The 19,220-nt window shown below is 39.8% G+C and overlaps 1 pseudogene; it reads right to left on the reverse strand.

The window, feature by feature from the left end:
* The window catches only part of LOC108532801 (cell differentiation protein RCD1 homolog), a 6,070-nt pseudogene extending 4,500 nt beyond the window's left edge, over positions 1-1,570 (reverse strand).
* Between the last annotated feature and the right edge of the window lie 17,650 nt (positions 1,571-19,220).

The following is a 19,220-nucleotide window of genomic DNA, read 5'->3' on the forward strand; positions in this document are numbered from 1 at the left end:
TCGAGGTCGGTTTGGGAGCTGCCTCTTAATATTTCCTCAGTCTGAGTAACCACCGCCATTACCTCAGGATCTTTTTCTTTTTCCTTTTTATCTATTATATCTCTGATTAGATTCCAATAAGAAAAAGCTGTCACCGGAACCTTTTCTGGTCCAAAAGTACTATAGTAATCTTGAAAACAGTCTCCCACTCTACGCCACCTCTTTATGTCAATGGTCCCCTCTTGTGGAAACCAAGGGCAGGTTTCTTTTACAAAATCAAAAAACTTAAACAAATCATTACTTTTAACCTTTACTCCTCGTGTTTTTAAAGCCTCTTTTAATTGCCCTACATAAATTTGATGCTGTCTTAATTCTTGTCCCATAATCAGACACTATTACTCACCTCTGGTTCCAACGCGGCAGGCTCCCGCAACGTCCGGAGGAATTTCTTCCCACTTTCACTTTCGGCCGACTTTAGTGCCTTCTTCCTCACTTTTTCCCCCGTGTCCAGGTCCCTGTTCAGGCGCCAGGTGTCCCAACCTGCAGGACAGTCGAACAGACCCTGGAAGGGGGAGTGGGAATGGAGGAGACAAGAAAACACGAGAAATGGAGACAAGACAAATAGCCTGATCAAGTCTCGTTTATTGAGTGTAGGGTCATGCCTTATATAGGCTGGCAGGGGAAGAGGTTGGGCCAGGGCGGTGACGGGGGGGCTGGTCTTCTCAAATTACAATCGCGCATGCGCCGTGGGTTTGTACTGTTCCCGGGCGCGGGATCGCTCCTGTGCCCTGGGCTGCATATCTTCCTGGGCGGGAAAATGTTTGCGCGCGCACGGGAAAGGTTGGCGCGCGCGGGAAAGGTTGGCGCGTGCGGGAACAGTTTTGGCGTGCGCAGGAGAAACTTAGGCGCGCACGGGAAAAGCTTTGGGCGCGCGCGGGAAGGGTTTGTAAATAAAGAACCCGGGAATGTGCCCTCTTGTCTCCGCTTTGCGGAGATCAAGCAACAGAGGTCGGCTAATTCCGGGCCTCATGGCTCCGGACAAAAAAGAAAGTTCACTTCCAGATTCCATAATTCGCAAACATAAAGGGATAATTTCTGTTGTCAATAAAAAGTTGATTACTTCTTGTTCATCTGTTTTCACCAGGGCCCCAAATAACTCCAAGGCTGGTGAGCCAAAGATACTCAAAGGGACATGTTTTGCTGACAGTTTGCAAAATGGGGTACAGAAAAAGTGGGATGTGTGCTGCAAGAAATGCTGACCTGGTTTCTGGATGTGATGCTACACATTGCAGTAATGCCAGGGCATTGCTAACTCTGTTAGACTGGTGTGCTGTCAAGGTTGGTGGGTTGAGAGATGGATAAATATTTACAATTTCCTGTAAAAGTGCTGCAATAGTACCAAATGAGTGCCACTGCATGGGTGCAAGGTCAGGAACAGATTCTAGCTGCTTAGCTCCAGCAAAGCATTTTCCCTTGTCTCAGGACTGGACAGCTCATTGATCCACTGATAGATCTTTTCTCTATCCACTTGTGCCAGTGCAGTAGGCACAGACGCAGCCGTCGCCAGGCTGTGCATGTTGTGAGCGGCTGCCGCTCTCCTTCCACAGCTGGACGCGTTCCACCTGTGTCCCCGCTTCAGCACCTCTGCCGCGGAAAATAATGAGCCGCCCTAGCCGCCATCCGCCTCCGGTTTGCTCCGCCCCTTCGCGGCCCTCTGACCTCTCACCCCTGACCCCACCCACACATCCTCTTCCCGCCTCCAGGCCCTCAGCCTAGTTAACAGTCCCAGAGTATGTCCTTTGCCCCTTAAGATTTAGGACTGGAAGGACGTCCGCGACCACTAGTCCCCACAACTCCTGGCTTTGAGCAGGTATTTCCAGACAGCGGCATAAACTCCGTCCGACCCTCCTCCAAAGGCCAGTGAACAGCAGGAAAAGATGGACAGTCCTGGGAAGACAACTATTCTCTTCATTTCTAATGTTCCAAGATTTCTTTTTTCAGAATTTACTTTCTGTTTAGACAACTTCCTTCAGCCATTTTTTAGGGTGGGTAGCTGTTGACAAATTCTCTTAGTTTTCATTCATCTCAGAATATTTTAATTTTTTCTTCATTCATGAATAATATTTTCACCCAATAGGAAATTTTGGGTTAATTCTTTTCTTTAAACACTTTAAAATGTTGTAATGCCTAAACTTTCTTCTAGCATATATGGTTTCTGATGAGAAATCTGCTGTCATTTGAATGGTTTTTTTCCCCTTTAGGGAATGTGTTTTTTCTCATTGGCTGTTATCACCGTGTTCCAGATTCCCTGGCCAGTTCGTCTTCTTCAATCTTCCTTTCACACCTTTCAGAGTCTTCTTATTTGTTTTTTGTTGTTGCTTTTGTTTGTTTGGTTTTTGGCTTTGGGTTTTTTTTTTTGTTGTTGTTAAACAGGATCTGACTGTGATGCCTGGCTGGAGTGCAGTGGTGCATTCTCGGCTCACGGCAACCTCTGTCCCCCAGGCTCAAGTGATCTTCCCACCTCACCCTTATTTGGTCTTTATTTAATGTCCAGAGTTTTTAGTTGCACTGAGAGGGTGAAATAAGTAAAATCAAATCTACACTATTCTCCCCTAAGTGGGACCTCCTTAAAATTTTTGTTTAAAAAGTGAAAAAATAGTCCTCTACAGCCAAAATCAAATTCCCATCATATACTTATTACTTTTACTTATTAAATTTTACTTTTACTGAATATTGTGTGATTAGAGTTTGCCTACTGCTGAATATCTCTTAATTACAAATATAATACCTAGGAAAAAATAGCCTCTGTAAGGCCAGCATTGAAAATTATTCAGTGGTAATAAATATTACAATGCATGCAGTGCAAAGTACCTGGTATTAAAAGAAGTTGTGAGCACAACCAACCTTTTAAGTCTATTGAGTTATCAGGCCAAATTATATTTAGCTATTTCTACTCTAACTAGACTATAGACTATAGATATTCTATTCCTTGTATTTCTGTATAAAACCCTGACTAATAAAGGTTTTGGTGCCAGCAGTGGTTCTAGAGGGGAACCAAATTTTAAGCATGAATATTCTGAATTGGTTTTCTAGAATTTCTGGAATTGGCTTTCTAATCTAATTAAAGTCCAGTAATAAAGAGAACAATGATCAATCATGGCATAACATGGCAATAGAGATATATAAAATATCTGAATTTGGTACTACCACTTATAAGAAGCAAAGAGCTGGCCAGGTGTGGTGGCTCATATCTATAATCGCAGTACTTGGAAGGCTGACGCAGGAGGATTGCTTGAGCCCAGGAGTTCAGGATCAGCCTGAGCAACACAGGAAGACCTTGTATCTATAAAAAATTAAAATTAGCCAGGAGGTGAGCATGGCACTGCTCTCCAGCCCATGCAACAAAGCAAGATCCTATCAAAAAAAAGAAAGAAAGAAAAAGAAAGAAAGAAGCTGGCTGTCTACTTTAGAACATTTTTTAAAACTAACTAATAGAATAAGACTAGCTGGTTGCTCCTAATGTTGCTGGACCAAAAAAAAAAAAAGGAAAAAAAAAGAGGATGCGCTCAGGGATTCAAATTCCTCAGTGAAGAGCTTTTAAAATGACCAGAAATCTCCTATGTTTGCTCTGAACAAAACCCTTATCTCCTTCAGCTACAGGGCTGAGCTTGCTGAAAATCAAACATGGGTCCTCTCCTATGACTGGCTAAATTACCATTCAAGATGAACTATCAGCCTCGCAGAGTGTCTACTGTTAAAATGAAGGTTGAATGGAAAGAATGAGATATTGTAAGTTGGGATGGGGACATGTGGGAAGACCCTAATGATGCTGGAGACAATAAGCTTCTAAATTTTGATGAGTCTTCTTTGACAGTGAAAGAGATCTCCTCACTCCCAGCAGTAGCAACCTTCCCACACCTTTTATTATCAGCCTTTCTATGCCTAGCTGAGTATTAACCTTGCAATGACTGAGAAAACTGTAATGGCCTCCCCTGAAGCAGTTGCCCTACAAGACAATGCTGATTCTCCTAGGGATCCACCTCCACCAAAGACCCACCTATTTGTTTCTAGACCTATAAATAGACTTGAGTTCCAGCAGGTCCCTAATGTAAGGTACAAAATGTGACCCATTAGAAGGTATATTACACTCCAAAAGAACTACCTGAGTTTTCTAATTTATACATATTACAATCTAGGAAACATGTGAGGGAATGGATTCTAAAGGTGTGGAATAACCATAGAAGGAACATAAATATGGATCAGGCTAAATATATTGATATCGGTTCACTAAGCAGAGATTTTGCATTTAAACTTGAGCTCAGGGAGCTAGAATGAACTCTAGCAGTACATTTGGTTGGTGGGCTGAAACGGACCAAAATGTGGCCCATAGTAAGGAAATTGGAAATGCCCAACCTACCTTTGTTGAATGTAGAGGAATAAATACAAACACTTAAGGAGATTAAGGAGATTAGAATGTTAGAGTGGATTTGTCATTGAAGATCTGCCCACCCGTGCTGGGAGGACCCAGAAGACATATCTTACACCATTACTGTGAGAAATAAATCTGTGAGGAGAGCTTCAACATTGGGTTAAAGGGCTCAAGATTGCTCTTCTCAGTAAGCCAGAACTTACAGTGGAAACTGCATATGCTACACTGAGAAACATAAATACAATGAGACTAATTAGATGCTAGAGTGGCAGGAGCCAAGTGAAAGCACTCAGATATCGCAAAGCATGGTGGGCATTATCACTGTGGTGAATAACAAAGCAAAAACAGCAAGCAGAATGGTATGATTTGTGCAGGCCTGTGTCATTAGCTAGTTGATCACGACGTTCCTAGAAGTGAAATGAATAAGAAACCATGAAATATACATTTGATCTGTACAAGCAGAAAAGTTCTAAGTCAAGTAAACAAAAGTCTAATCTGAATCAGAAAAACAGAGACATATGCCCCTTATCTGTTTTTCTACTTTAGCCAGTTTACAGACTCAGAACACCTTGGGTGAAAGGGTAGCCAATTCCCCTTGAGGAAGAGCCCTGGTACATTGCCAAAAATTTGTACAGCTAATCTTTCTCCCACTCTTCCCCAAAGGGACATACAGTTATCAGGATTTCATTGAGGAAAAGGAAATAATCAGAGTTTTTAGGGGCTCCTGGGCACTGGCTCTAAACTGACATTAATTCCTGGAGACCCAAAACATCACTGTGGCCTACTAGTCACAGTAGGAATTTATTGAGTCAGATGATCAATGGAGTTTGAGCTCAGGTCCATCTCACAGAAGGTCCGCAAATCCATCCTGTGGTTATTTCTCTAGTTCTGAAAAAGCATAATTAGAATCAGCCAAGCAAGGTGGCCTACGCCGGGAATCCCAATGCTTTGGGAGGTCAAAGCTAATGGATCACTTGAGTTTGAGACCAGCCTGACCAACATGGTGAAACCCTGTCTCTACTAAAAATGCCAAAAATTAGCCAAGCATGGTGGTGCTCGCCTGTAGTTCCAGCCTGTAGTGCCAGCTACTCAGGAGGCTGAGGCATGAGAATCGCTTGAACCCAGGAGGTGGAGGTTGCAGTGAGCTAAGATCGTGCTATTGCAATCCAGCCTGGGTAACAGAGTGAGGCTCTGTCTCAGAAAATAAATAAATAATAGAATAAATACACTCAGCAACTGACAGAATCCCCACATTGATTCCTAATCTATGGAATGAAGGCTACTATGGGGGAAAAAATGAAAGCCACTAGAACTGCCTCCACCTAGGAAAATAGTGAGCCAAAAACAACACTGTATTCCTATAGAGACTGTAGAGATTAGTGCAGCCATAAAGGACTTGAAAGAGGCAGGGTAAAGAGGATGTGGAGAAATAGGAACACTTTTACACTGTTGGTGGCACTGTAAACTAGTTCAACCATTGTGGAAAACAGTGTGGCGATTCCTCAAGGATCTAGAACTAGAAATACCATTTGACCCAGCCATCCCATTACTGGGTATATACCCAAAGGATTATAAATCATGCTGTTATAAAGACACATGCACACATGTTTATTGTGGCACTATTCACAATACCAAAGACTTGTAATCAACCCAAATGTCCACAGTGACAGACTGGATTAAGAAAATGTGGCACATGTACACCATGGAATACTATGCAGCCATAAAAAAGGGTGAGTTCATGTCCTTTGTAGGGACATGGCTGCAGCTGGAAACCATCACTCTCAGCAAACTATCGCAAGAAAAGAAAACCAAACACCGCATGTTCTCACTCATAGGTGGGAAATGAACAATGAGCTCACTTGGACACAGGAAGGGGAACATCACACACTGGGTCCTATTGTGGGGAGGGGGCAGGCATTAGGATAGCATTAGGAGATATACCTAATGTAAATGACGAGTTAATGGGTGCAGCACACCAACATGGCACATGTATACATATGTAACAAACCTGCATGTTGTGCACATGTACCCTAGAACTTAAAGTATAATTTCAAAAAAAAAGAAAAAGGTAGGGTAGTGGTTCCCAACACATCCCCATTCAACTCTTCCATTTGGGCCATTCAGAAGACAAATGAATCTTACAGAATGACTATAGATTATTGTAAGATCAACCAGATGGTAACTTGAATTGCAGCTCCTGTACCAAATGTGGTTTCATTACTTGCGAAAATTAACACATTCCTAGTACCTACCATGTAGCTATGGAAGAAGTATACTTTTTCTCCATATTTGTCCATAAGGCCCACCAGAAGCAGTTTGCTTTCAGTTGGCAAAGTCAGAAATACATCACAGTTGTATTTCAAGTACATATCAACTCTCCAGCCCTATGTCATAATTTAGTTCACAGGGATCTTGATCATTGTTCCCTTCCACAAGATTCCACACTGGTCCATTACATTGATGATATGTTGATTGGACACAATAATTAAGAAGTACCAACTACTCTAGACTTAAAGGTAATATATTTTCATGTCAAAGGAAATAAAATAAATCTGACTAAAATTCATGGGCCTTCTGCTCCAGTGAAATTTCTAGGGATCAGTGGTATGGGACATGTTGACATATTTCTTCTAATGTGAAGAACAAGTTGATGGATCTGGCCCCTCCTACAATAAGAAAAAGGCACAATGTCTAGTGGGCCCCTTACAATTTTGGAAGCAATGTATTCTTCATTTGGGTGTGTTACTCCAGCCCCCTTACCTAGTGACTTAAAAAGCTGGTAGTTTTGAGTGGGGTCAGAGCAAAAGAAAGCTCCCCAGTAAGTCCAGGCTGATGTGCAAGCTGCTCTGCTACTTGAGCCATATGATCGAGCAGATACGATAGTGGTCGAAAGGTAGAAATGGCAGATGGTATGCTATTTGGAGTCTTTGGCAGACCCTATTGGAAAATTGCAGGGTAGTCCTTTGGAAATTCAGCGCAAAGGTTTGCCATCTACCACAGATAATACTCTCCTTTTGAGAAACGGCTCTTGGCTTGCTACTGGGCATTAGTAGAGGCAGAATGTTTGACAATGGGCCACTGAGTAACCACGGAAACTGAGCCGCTCATCATTTACTGAATGTCATCTGACTTACCATGCCATAAAGTTGGGCATGTACAGCAAGCAGCTCTCTGTCATCAAGTGGAAGTGGTACATATGTGATCAGAGCTAAGGACATCCAGAAGGAACAAGTAACATGAAGAATTGGCCCAAATCCCTTTGGTCCCCACCATTGCTTCACTGCTGTCTCTTTCTGAGTCTGTATCTACGGTCTCATGAGTTGTTTTCTATAATCAGTTGGCAGAGGAAGAGGAGACTCAGACCTGGTTTACAGATGGTTTTGCGTGATATATAAGCACCACCAAAAAGACAGCAGCAGCACTACAACCACTTTCTGGAACATCGCTGAAGGACAATTTCCTGGTGAAGAAAATGTCTCTTGGTGAGCAGAACTTAGGGGAGTGCACCTGGTTATGCACTTTTCTTAAAAGAAGAAATGGCTTAATTTGTGATTGTATATCAATTCCTGAGCTGGGCAAAGGGTGGTCAGGAACTAGGAAGGAACATGACTGGAAAACTGGTGACAAGGCAATTTGGGGAAGAAGTATCTGGATAGATCTCAGAATGGGCAAAAAACATGAAGACATTTGTGTTTCATGTGAATGCTCACCAAAGGGTGACCTCAGCAGAGGAGTATTTTAATAATCAAGTGAATAGGATGATTGTTTTTGTGGCTAGCAATCTGTCTCTTTCCCCAGCCACATCCGTCATTGTCCAGTGGGCTCATGAACAAAGTGGTCATGGTGGCAGAAATGAAGGTTAGGTATGGGCTCAGCAACATGGACTTCCACTCACCAAGGTCAACCTGGCTACAGCCACCATTGAGTGATCAATCTGCCAGCAGTAAAAAAGACATATGAGTCCCTGATATGGCGTCACTCCCCAGGGTGATCAGCCAGCTACCTGGTGGCAGGTTGATTACATTGGACCACTTCCATCATGGAAGAGCAGTGTTTTGTTCTTACTCAAACCAACATTTACCCTAGATATGGATTTACCTTCACTGCATGCAATACTTCTGCCAAAACTATCATTTGTGGACTTATAGAATGTCTTATCCAGCATTATGGTATTCCACACAGCATTGCTTCTGATCCAGGAGTTCCTTTCGCAACAAAAGAAGTGCAACAATAGGCCCATGCTTCTGGAATTTCACTGGTCTTTCTATGTTCACCACCATCTAAAACAGCTGGTTTGATAGAATGGTGGGATGTTCTTCCAAAGACTCAGTTAAGTGCCAGCTGGGTGGCAAGAACTTGCAAGGTTGGGGCAAGATTCTGAGGATATGCTCTGAATCAACATCTGATAAATGATGCTGTTTCTACCGTAGCCAGGATTTACAGGTTCAGAAATCAAGGAGTGAAAACAGGAGTGATGCTGCTATTACGTGTGACCCACTAACAAAATATTTGCTTCCTATTCATGCAACCTGATATTCTGCTGGCCTGAATGTCCTAGTCTCAAAGAGCAGATACTTCTACCAGGAGACACAGCAATGATTCCACTGAACTGGAAGTTAAGGCTGCCACCTGCCCACTTTGAAATCCTCATGCCTCTGAATCAATAAGAAAAGAACAAAGTTACTATGTTGGTGATTGATGCTAATGACCAGGGGGAAACTGAACTACTGCTCTACAATAGAAGTAAGAAAAACAATGTCTTGAATGCAGTAGATCTTTTAGGATGCCTCTTAGTATTAGCATGCCCTGTGATTTTGATCAATGGAAAACTATCACAACTCAATTCAGATAGGACCACTAATGACTTAGACCTTTCAGAAAAAAACGTTTGGGTCAATCTACCAGATATAGAACCACCACCATACAAAATGGGTAATGGAAGAAGATAGTTACATGTACCAGTTATATCAACTATAATCGTACGACAAGTTATAAGAATCTTGTAACCAGTTATAAAAATGAAGACTGTAATTGTCATGAGTACTTTGTTATGAACATGTGTGTTTGTGTGTATTGAAAATATCTTTGTTTTCTTCTCTTATTCCCTTATCATATAACAAGATGTACTGATTTTATGTGAGTACAATACAAATTTTATTTTACAACAAAGTTATTAAATTACAGAATATTCATAAAAAGAGTAAACAACACTCAAAGATTTACCTCTTCTTTTAGGAAAGGTGCTATGATCAGAATGTTGGTGTCCCCCCAAAATTTGTGTGTTGGAACATAATGCTAAATGTGATAGTATTAAGAGGTGGGGCCTTTGGGAAGTGATTAAGTTATAGGGATCCATTTTCATGAAGGGGTTAGTGCCCTTATGAAAAAAAAGCTCAAATGAATTCCCTGACCCTCTCCCACCATGTGAGGGCAAGTAGGTGCTTTGAAGCAGAAAGCACACCCTCACCAGACATTGAATATGCTGGTGCCTTGATCTTGGACACCCCTTTTCCAGTACTATGAGCAATACATTTTTATTGCTTATAAATTACCCAGTGTATTATTTTGTTATAGCATTCTGAGCAGACTAAGACAGAAGAGGGAGTGTATTTTTGGTTGTATGCAGTGTAATTATATCACAGCAGAACTATGGCTTTGCTATTGTCTCTGTCTGGAGATTAAATATAACTTAAGGAGATGCATATAGGTTCCAAGTTGAAAAAGGATGAACTTGTGACAATTAGTTGTATTTGTCAACCTCTCTGGATCAGGGGATGCCTGGTCATCTGGTTAAATGTTACTTACGTTGCTTCTAAGTGTCTATAGGGATGTATCAGAAGGAAATTAGCATTTGAATTAGGAGAATGAGCAAAGAAATTCATCTTCCCCAGTGTGGGTGGGCATCACCCAATCCATTGAGGGTTTGAATAGAAGAAAAAGATGAAGTAATGGAATTTTTTATCTCTTTCTCTTTCTTTCCTTGACTGACTGCTGAGCTGGAATATCAGTCTTCTGCCTTCGATGCTTCTGGTTCTCAGGCTTTCAGACTGAGAAGGGAAATCTACACCATCAGCTCTCCAAGTCTCAAGCCTTCAAACTATACCATCAGTCTTTCTGGGTTTCAGAGGAAAGATTGTGAGACTTCTTAGCCTTTATAATCACATGAGCCAATACCTTATAATAAAATCAATCTCTTTGTAGATATAGATGATAGATACAGGTATAGCCTGTTAATGGTTTCTCTGGAGAACCATAACTAATATACCTCGCTTCCCCTCAGAGTCACAAGATGGCTACCAGAGTTCCAGGTATCACATTCATACAAGACAACATCCAGCAGTACAAGAAGCAATCCCAAAATTAAAAATTAAAAAAAAACTTGAAGCAATCTCGGAACTGGGCACAGTGGCTCACGCCTGTAATCCCAGCACTTGGGGAGGCCAAGGCGGGTGAATCACTTGAGGTCAGGAGTTTGAAACCAGCCTGGCCAACATGGTGAAACCCCATCTCTACTAAAAATACAAAAATTAGCTGAGCTGAGGCAAGAGAATCACTTGAACCCAGGAGGCAGAGGTTGCAGTGAGGCAAGATCATGCCACTCATTTCCAGCCTGGGTGACAGAGCAAAACTTCGTCTCAAAATATAAATAAATTAATTAATTAAATTAAAGAAGCAATGTCATCCTCTACATCTTTTAATGGCAGAAAGAAAATAATTTCCAGAGCCTAATAGATTTTCTTTCACATATCAGCAATCTAAATCGGAGTTTCTCAACCTCAGTGCTACGAGCATTTTGGATCTAATAATTGTTGGGAGGGGCTGTTCTGTGCACTGGGCAGTATTTGCAATGGGCATGCAAAAATGTTAAAATAGTTATATTAGTACTCTAGTCTTAACTTTCAAAGTTTTCATAGCAATATTGAAGCAAGTAAATACATAATTAATAGATATGATATGCTCTATTGTGCTTAAAATTTCATGACCAGAACTGTTGTAGGAGATGGCCAATAGGATGTAGGACTAGCCTGCAGCTACTGCTCAGATGAACACAGCAGCATGTGGAGACATGTCATGAACTTTTGCTCTAAGAACTACCATAGGAACACACCAGGAAAGCCAAGAGAATCCATGGACGCTTTGAAGGAACTAGATCACCGCTGCAGGCTCCCTGAGATGGTGAAAACCTATGAGTCTGCTTGCTTTCTCAACAGGGAGGCTTGTGCTCTGGAGCAAGTTCTCAGTCCTGATCACCAGTGCCTGGAAATAGACCCGGTGCTATTCAGGGGGCACAGTGGGAATGACATAGGCCTTTTGGATGGCAGGCTGCATGGAAGCTGGGTGAGGCTTGTGACTACCAGCTTTCTCCCACTTCCTTAGTGACCTGTATGACTCAGCAGAGGCAGCCATAATCCCCATGGGAATGTAACTCCATTGGACTAGGAACCACATCCCCATCCCTTACAGCAGCTGCAGCAAGCCCCACCCAAGGAGAGGCTGAGCTCAGACATACCTATCCCTGCCCCAACCTCATGGTCTTTCTCTACCTAACCTGGTAACCGAGGACAAAGATCATAATCTCTTGGGAGTTCTATAGCTCTGTCCACTGCCTGAGACACCTGAATACCTAACCAGGTATCCCTAGAGCAAGTTAGCCTCCTCCCTATAGAACCACAGCTGATGAGCTCTTGAAAGTGCCACCTCCTGGCTGGAGGCCAACCAACACAAAACCAGCGCACTAAACAAAAACACAACCAAGGACCCTCACAGAGTCCACTTCACTCCCCTGCTACCTCCACAAGAGCACGTGCTGGTATCCACAGCTGCAAAACCTGAAGACAGATCACATCACAGAGCTCTTTGCAGACACTCCCTAGTACCAGCCCAGAGCCTAGTAGCTCTGCTGAGTGGCTAGACCAAGAACTACAGTTCAGCTCTCAGGAAGCCCATTCCTAGGGGAATGGGGAGAATACCATATCAAGAGAGCACCCTATGGGAAAAAAGAATCTTAACAGCAGCCTTTGAATCCCAGATCTTACCTCTGACATAGTCTACCCAAATAAGAAGGAACCAGAAAAACAACTCTGGAAATATGACAAAACAAGGTTCTTTAATGCCCCCAGAGGATCACACCAGGTCACCAGCAATGGATCCAAACCAAGACAAAACCTCTGAATTGCCAGAAAAAGAATTCAGAAGGTCAATTATTAAGCTATCAAGGAGGCATCAAAGGAAGGTGAAGGCCAACTAAATAAATAAAAAAACATAATACAGGATATGAAAGGAATAAATTCTTCAGTGAAATAGATAGCATAAATAACAATCACAATTTCTGGAAATCAAGGACACACAGAAGTGTAAAATGCATTGGGAAGTCTCAGCAACAGAATTGAAAAAGCAGAAGAAAGAACTTCAGAGCTGGAAGACAAGGCTTTCTAATTAACCCAATCCACTAAAAACAAAGAAAAAAGAATTTTTAAAAATGAACAAAGCCTCCAAGAAGTTTGGAGCTATGTTAAACATCTGAACCTAAGAATAATTGGTGTTCCCAAGGAAGAAGAGATATCTAGAAGTTTGGAAAATATATTTGAGGGAATAATTGAGGAAAACTTCCCCAGCCTTGCTAGAGATCTAGACATCCAAATACAAGCAGCTCAAAGAACATCTGGGAAATTCATCACAAAGAGATCATCATACAGGCACATAGCCATCAGGTTATCTAAAGTCAAGATGAAGGAAAGAAGCTTAAGAGCTCTGAGGCAAAAGTATCAGGTAACCTACAAAGGAAAAACTAGCAGATTAACAACAGATATCTCAGCAGAAACCCTACAAGCTAGAAGGGATTGGGGTCCTATTTTTTGTTGTTCTTGTTTTGTTTTGTTTTTGAGACAGAGTCTTGCTCTGTTGGCCAGGCTGGAGTACAGTGGCATGATCTCAGCTCACTGCAACCTCCGCCTCCTGGCCTCAAGCAATTCTCCTGCCTCATCCTCCCGAGTAACTGGGATTACAGGTGCCTGCCACCACGCTTGGCTAATTTTTGTATTTTTAGTAGAGACGGGGTTTTACCATGTTGGCCAGGCTGGTCTTGAACTCCTGACCTCAGGTGATCCACCCGCCTCGGCCTCCCAAAGTGCTGGGATTATAGGCATGAGCCACCGGGCCTGGCCTGGGGTCCTATTTTTAGCCTCCTTTATCAGCCAAGAATTTTGTATCCAAGGAAACTGAACTTCATAAATGAAGGAGAGATACAGTCTTTTCTAGACAAACAAACACTGGGAGAATTTGCCACTACCAAGCCAGCACTACAAGAATTGCTAAAAGAAGCTCTAAACCTTTAAACAAATCCTTGAAATGCACCAAAATAGAATCTCCTTAAAGCATAAATCTCACAGAACCTATATAACAACAGCATAATGAAAAAAACAAGGTATTCAGGAAACAAATAGCACAATGAATAGAATAGTACCTCACATCTCAATACTAGCATTGAATATAAAGTGCTTAAACGCTCTATTTAAAATATACACAATGGCAAAATAAATAAGCATTCACCAACCAAATTTCTGCTGTCTTCAGGAGACTCACCTAACACATAAGGATGTACATAAAGTAGAGGTGGAAAAAGATATTCCATGCAACTGGAATAGTGAACAGGAGTAGTTACTCTTATATCAGATAAAACAAAACTTTAAGCAACAGCAGTTTAAAAAGACAGAGACATCATATAATGATAAAAGCACCAGTTCAACAGAAATATATCACAATTCTAAATATATATGCACCTAACTCTGGACTTCCCAGATTTATAAAACAATTACTGCCAGACCTAACAAGTGAGATACCTGGCAACACAATAATAGTTGGGGACTTCAATACTCCACTGAGAGCACTAGACAGGTCATCAAGACACAAAATCAACAAAGAAGCAGTGGACTTAAACTATACCCTATAATAAACAAACATAACAGATATTTACAGAACAGTCCACCCAAGAACGCAGAATATACATTCTATTCATCAGCACATGGAAGAACAGACAATCTAAGGTCATACCTCACATAACTGGAGAAACAAGAACAATCCAAACCTAAACCCAGCAGAAGAAAAGAAATAACGAAGATCAGAGCAGAACTAAATGAAATTGAAACAAAAGTAATACAAAAGATAAATGAAATAAAAAGCTGGTTCTTTGAAAATATAAATAAAATTGATAGACCATTAGTAAGATTAACCAAGAAAAGAAGAGTGAAGATCCTAACAAGCTCAATTAGAAACAAAACAGGAGATTACAACCAATACCACAGAAACACAAAAGTTCATTCAAGGCTACCATGAACATCTTTATGCACATAACCTAGAAAACCTACAGGAAATGGATAAATTCCTGGAAATATACAACCCTACTAGATTAAAGCAGTAAGATACAGAATCTCTGAACAAACCAGTAACAAGCAGAGAGACTGAAATGGTAATAAAAGTCCAGGACCAGATGGATTCACAGCTGAATTCTATCAGATATTCAAAGAAGAATTGGTGCTAATTCTATTGACACTATTCCACAAGATAGAGAAAGAGGGAGTCCTCCCTAAATTATTCTATGAAGCCAGTGTCACCCTAATACCAAAACCAGGGAAGGACACAACAAAAAAGAAAATACAGACCAATATACCGGATGAACATGGATGCTAAAATCCTCAACAAAATACTAGCAAACTGAATACAACAGTATATCAAAAAAAATCCACCATGATCAAGTGGGTTTCAAACCAGGAATGCAGGCATGGTTTAACATACATAGGTTGATAATATGATACACTACATAAACAGTATTAAAAAACAAAAATCACGTGATCATCTCAGTAGATGCAGAAAAAACATTTGATGAAATTCAGCAACTGTTTATGATTAAAACCCTCAGAAAGATAGGCATAGAGGGGACATACCTTAAGGCAATAAAAGCATCTATGACAAACCCACAGCCAACATTATACTAAATGGAGAAAAGTTGAAAGCATTCCCCCTGAGAACTGGAACAAGACAATAATTCCCACTTTCACCACTTCTATTCAACATAGTACTAGAAGTTCCAGCCAGAGAAATCACAAAGAAGAAAGAAATAAAGGGCATCCAAATTGGTAAAGAGGAAGTCAAACTGTCACTATTTGCTGATGATATGATTGTATACCTAGAAAACTCTAAAGATTCACCAAAAAGCTCCTAGAAATGATAAATGAATTCAGCAAAATTTCAGGATACAAAATTAATGTACACAAATCAGTAGCACTGCTATACACCAACAGTGACCAAGCTGAAAATCAAATCAAGATCTCTACCACTTTCATCACAACTTCAAAAAATAAAATAAAATACTTAGGAATATACCTAACCAAGGACATGAAAAACCTCTACAAAGAAAACTACAAAACACTGCTGAGATAATTCATAAGCAACACAGTATTGATTCCACCCATTCCATGCTCATGGATGAGTAGAATCAATATTGTGAAAATGACCATACTACCAAAAGCAATCTACAAATTCAATACAATTTTCATCAAAATACCACCATCATTCTTCACAGAACTAGAAAAGACAATTCTAAAATTCATATAGAACCAAAAAAAGCCTGCATAGCCAAAGCAATAGTAAGCAAAGAGAATAAATCTGAAGATATCACATTACCCAACTTCAAACTATACTATAAGCCATAGTTACCAAAACAGCAAGGTACTGGTATGAAAAATAGGCACATAGACCAACAGAACAGAATAGAGAACCAAGAAATAAAGCCAAATACTTACAGTCAATTGATCTTCTACAAAGCACACAAAAACATAAAGCGGGGAAAGGACACTCTATTTAACAAATGGTGCTGGGATAATAGGCAAGCCACATGTAGAAGAATAAAACTGGATCCTCATCTTTCACTTTATACAAAAATCAACTAATTGCTAGATAGATCAAAGACTTAAATCTAAGACCTGAAACCATAAAGACTCTAGAAGTTAACATCGGAAAACCCCTTCTAGACATTGGCTTAGGCAAATACTTCATCACCATGAACCCAAAAGCAAAAGCAACAAAATCAAAGATAAATAGATGGGACTTATTTCAACTAAAAAGCTTCTGCACAACAAAAGAAATAACCAGCAGAGTTAACGGACAATCCACAGCATGGGAGAAAATCTTCACAATCTGTACATTTGACAAAGGACTAATATCCAGAATCTACAATGAACTCAAACGAAGCAGCAAGAAAAACACAAACAATCCCATCAAAAAATGGGGTTGAATAGACAGTTCTCAAAGGAAGATATACATATGGCCAACAAGCATATGGAAAAATGCTCAACATCACTAATTATCAGGGAAATACAAATACCACCTCACTCCTGCAAGAACGACTATAATAAAAAAATAACGGATGTTGGCATGAATGCAGCAAAAAGGGAACATTTTTACACTGTTGGTGGAAATGCAAACTAGTACAACCATTATGGAAAACAGTGTGGAGATTCCTTAAAGAACTAAAAGTAGATCTACTGTTTGATCCAACAATCCCACTTCTAGGTATCTACCCAGAGGAAAAGTCAATATATGAAAAAGATACTTGCACATGCACTTTTATAGTAGCACAACTTGCAATTGCTAAGATATGGAACCAGCCAAAATGCCCATCAATCAACTAGTGGATAAAGAATATGTGGTATATGTATACCATGGAATACTACTCAGCCATAAGAAGGAACAAAATAATGGCATTCACAGCAACCTGGATAGAATTGGAGACTATGATTCTAAGTGAAGTAACTCAGGAATGGAAAACCAAACATCATACATTCTCACTCCTGTGTGGGAGCTAAGCTACGAGGATGCAAAGACATAAGAATGATACATTGGATTCTGGGGACACAGGGGAAAGGATTGGGGGTGGCAAGGGATAAAAGACTACACATTGGGTATAGCATACACTGCTCGGGTGATGGAGGCACAAAAATCTCACAAATCACCACTAAAGAATTTATTCATGTAACCAAACACCACTTGTTCCCCAAAAGTTTTATTGAAATAAAAAAAAAGTTTTTAAAAAGTTTCATGACTAACATATACTACAAATCACATAAAATATTAAACCAGAAGTTATATTTGAGTAAACTATTTGATATATGGAAAATTAAGTAGAATTCAGGTTGAGTAAAATACACATTTTCTAAAACATTTATTTTTTCCTCATGAGTAATGGGGACCAGACATTCTCTATCAGTAAGAGGGCTCTAACAAGAAAAAAAAAATGACATTTTATTGTAGACAAGAAGATTTAATCTTTTAGACCACAAAGAAAGACATATAAGTTTTCTACCTGGAATAATATTATGACAGAGTCAAGTATAGAAAAATTGCTAAACTTTTCAAAATAATTGCTGAACTCATGCTTTCGTGATTTTATTATCTCTAGAATTATGTTTTTAAAATATTTTAATGCGTCACTAAGGTCAATAAAAATTTTGCTTATCCATTCTTTTTTGTAGCCATAAAGATATTAGATGAAAGATTATGTACTATCTCTAAATCTTTCAGAGCAGCAGTATTGAAAGTGAATCATAACATTCATTATAGGTTGCTGTACAGATTCACAAAAGAAGAAAGGAGTAAAAGAAACCTGAAACCATTTTCAGTTACAAATTCCAGATATAAATTGAGTGAGTCTCAGTGACAAGTGCCGTGAAAACACAAAACCTAATATGACACATAATTTCTGTACTCAATTTAAAATTTAGAGAAATAAAAACAAACCACATAAAAGCAAGTGACTAATATGAGAGTGCAATTATGTTAAATGTAAATATTGTGCTAGTGACTCTAAGTAAAGGCCAGAAAACAAAACAGGTTTCTAGCTTTCACTCTTCTTGAAAAGCAGAGAATTACCTGAAGACTATATTTGGGGTTACGATGTACGAAAGATGAAAGCAGAATTCTGAAAACTTGGGAAGTAGAAAACCACAAATAATTATTTCAAAAGAATACAAAATAAAATCACAGGGCCAATTATTAATCACGGGGTAACCAGAAAGGGGCACAAAAGCAATTATCATAAGCTGACTGGCTTGAAACACCAGAGTACTGCAAACATCCAAGAAGAGCTCCCAACTTCAAGTAAGGTATTTTAAACGTACTGCTAAATACATACAAATTAAGTCTGTGAAGGAAATTTTGGTGGAAATAAGTAAATAGCAATACAAGTGAGTGAGGAGAGTGCCAAATGTTATGGAAGTTTGTCCTATTAAAAACACTGTAAGAAATATTTCCCTTACTCTTTAATTTTGCTACTTACCATGGTATTTTATATTAATATTTTAGACAAATAGAAAAATTTGTATTTCGTGTAAAGTACTGATGAATAAGACTAAAATACCAACCACCCATTCAAGACAACCTGCTTCATTCAATTAAAACCTTAAATGTTATTACTGCAAAGCAAAATGTAACCATATGTACTACAGAGATATATATATGAGTACAGACTTTATGTTAAAACAGTGAAAGACCTGCTATATACTTTATTTTTGCTATTTACTGCCACAATTCTATCCAACAGAGATTTATTGAGCATTTATTATGGGCCAGGCATTGTGTCAGATACGGAGGTGTAGAGATAAACCAACAAATTAATATGGTGCTTCTAAATTCTCTAGCATCAGTTTTCATCCCATGATTTTCCACACCCACTTCTTTACATTTCATTCAACTGAAACCACATTTAACCCAATATAAAGTAACCTAATAAAAAGCATTTGAAGATGCTTATCTCAGTTTA

This window comes from Rhinopithecus bieti, unplaced genomic scaffold (genome assembly GCF_001698545.2).
Source record: "Rhinopithecus bieti isolate Rb0 unplaced genomic scaffold, ASM169854v2 scaffold_9690, whole genome shotgun sequence".
Taxonomy (NCBI): Eukaryota; Metazoa; Chordata; class Mammalia; order Primates; family Cercopithecidae; genus Rhinopithecus; species Rhinopithecus bieti.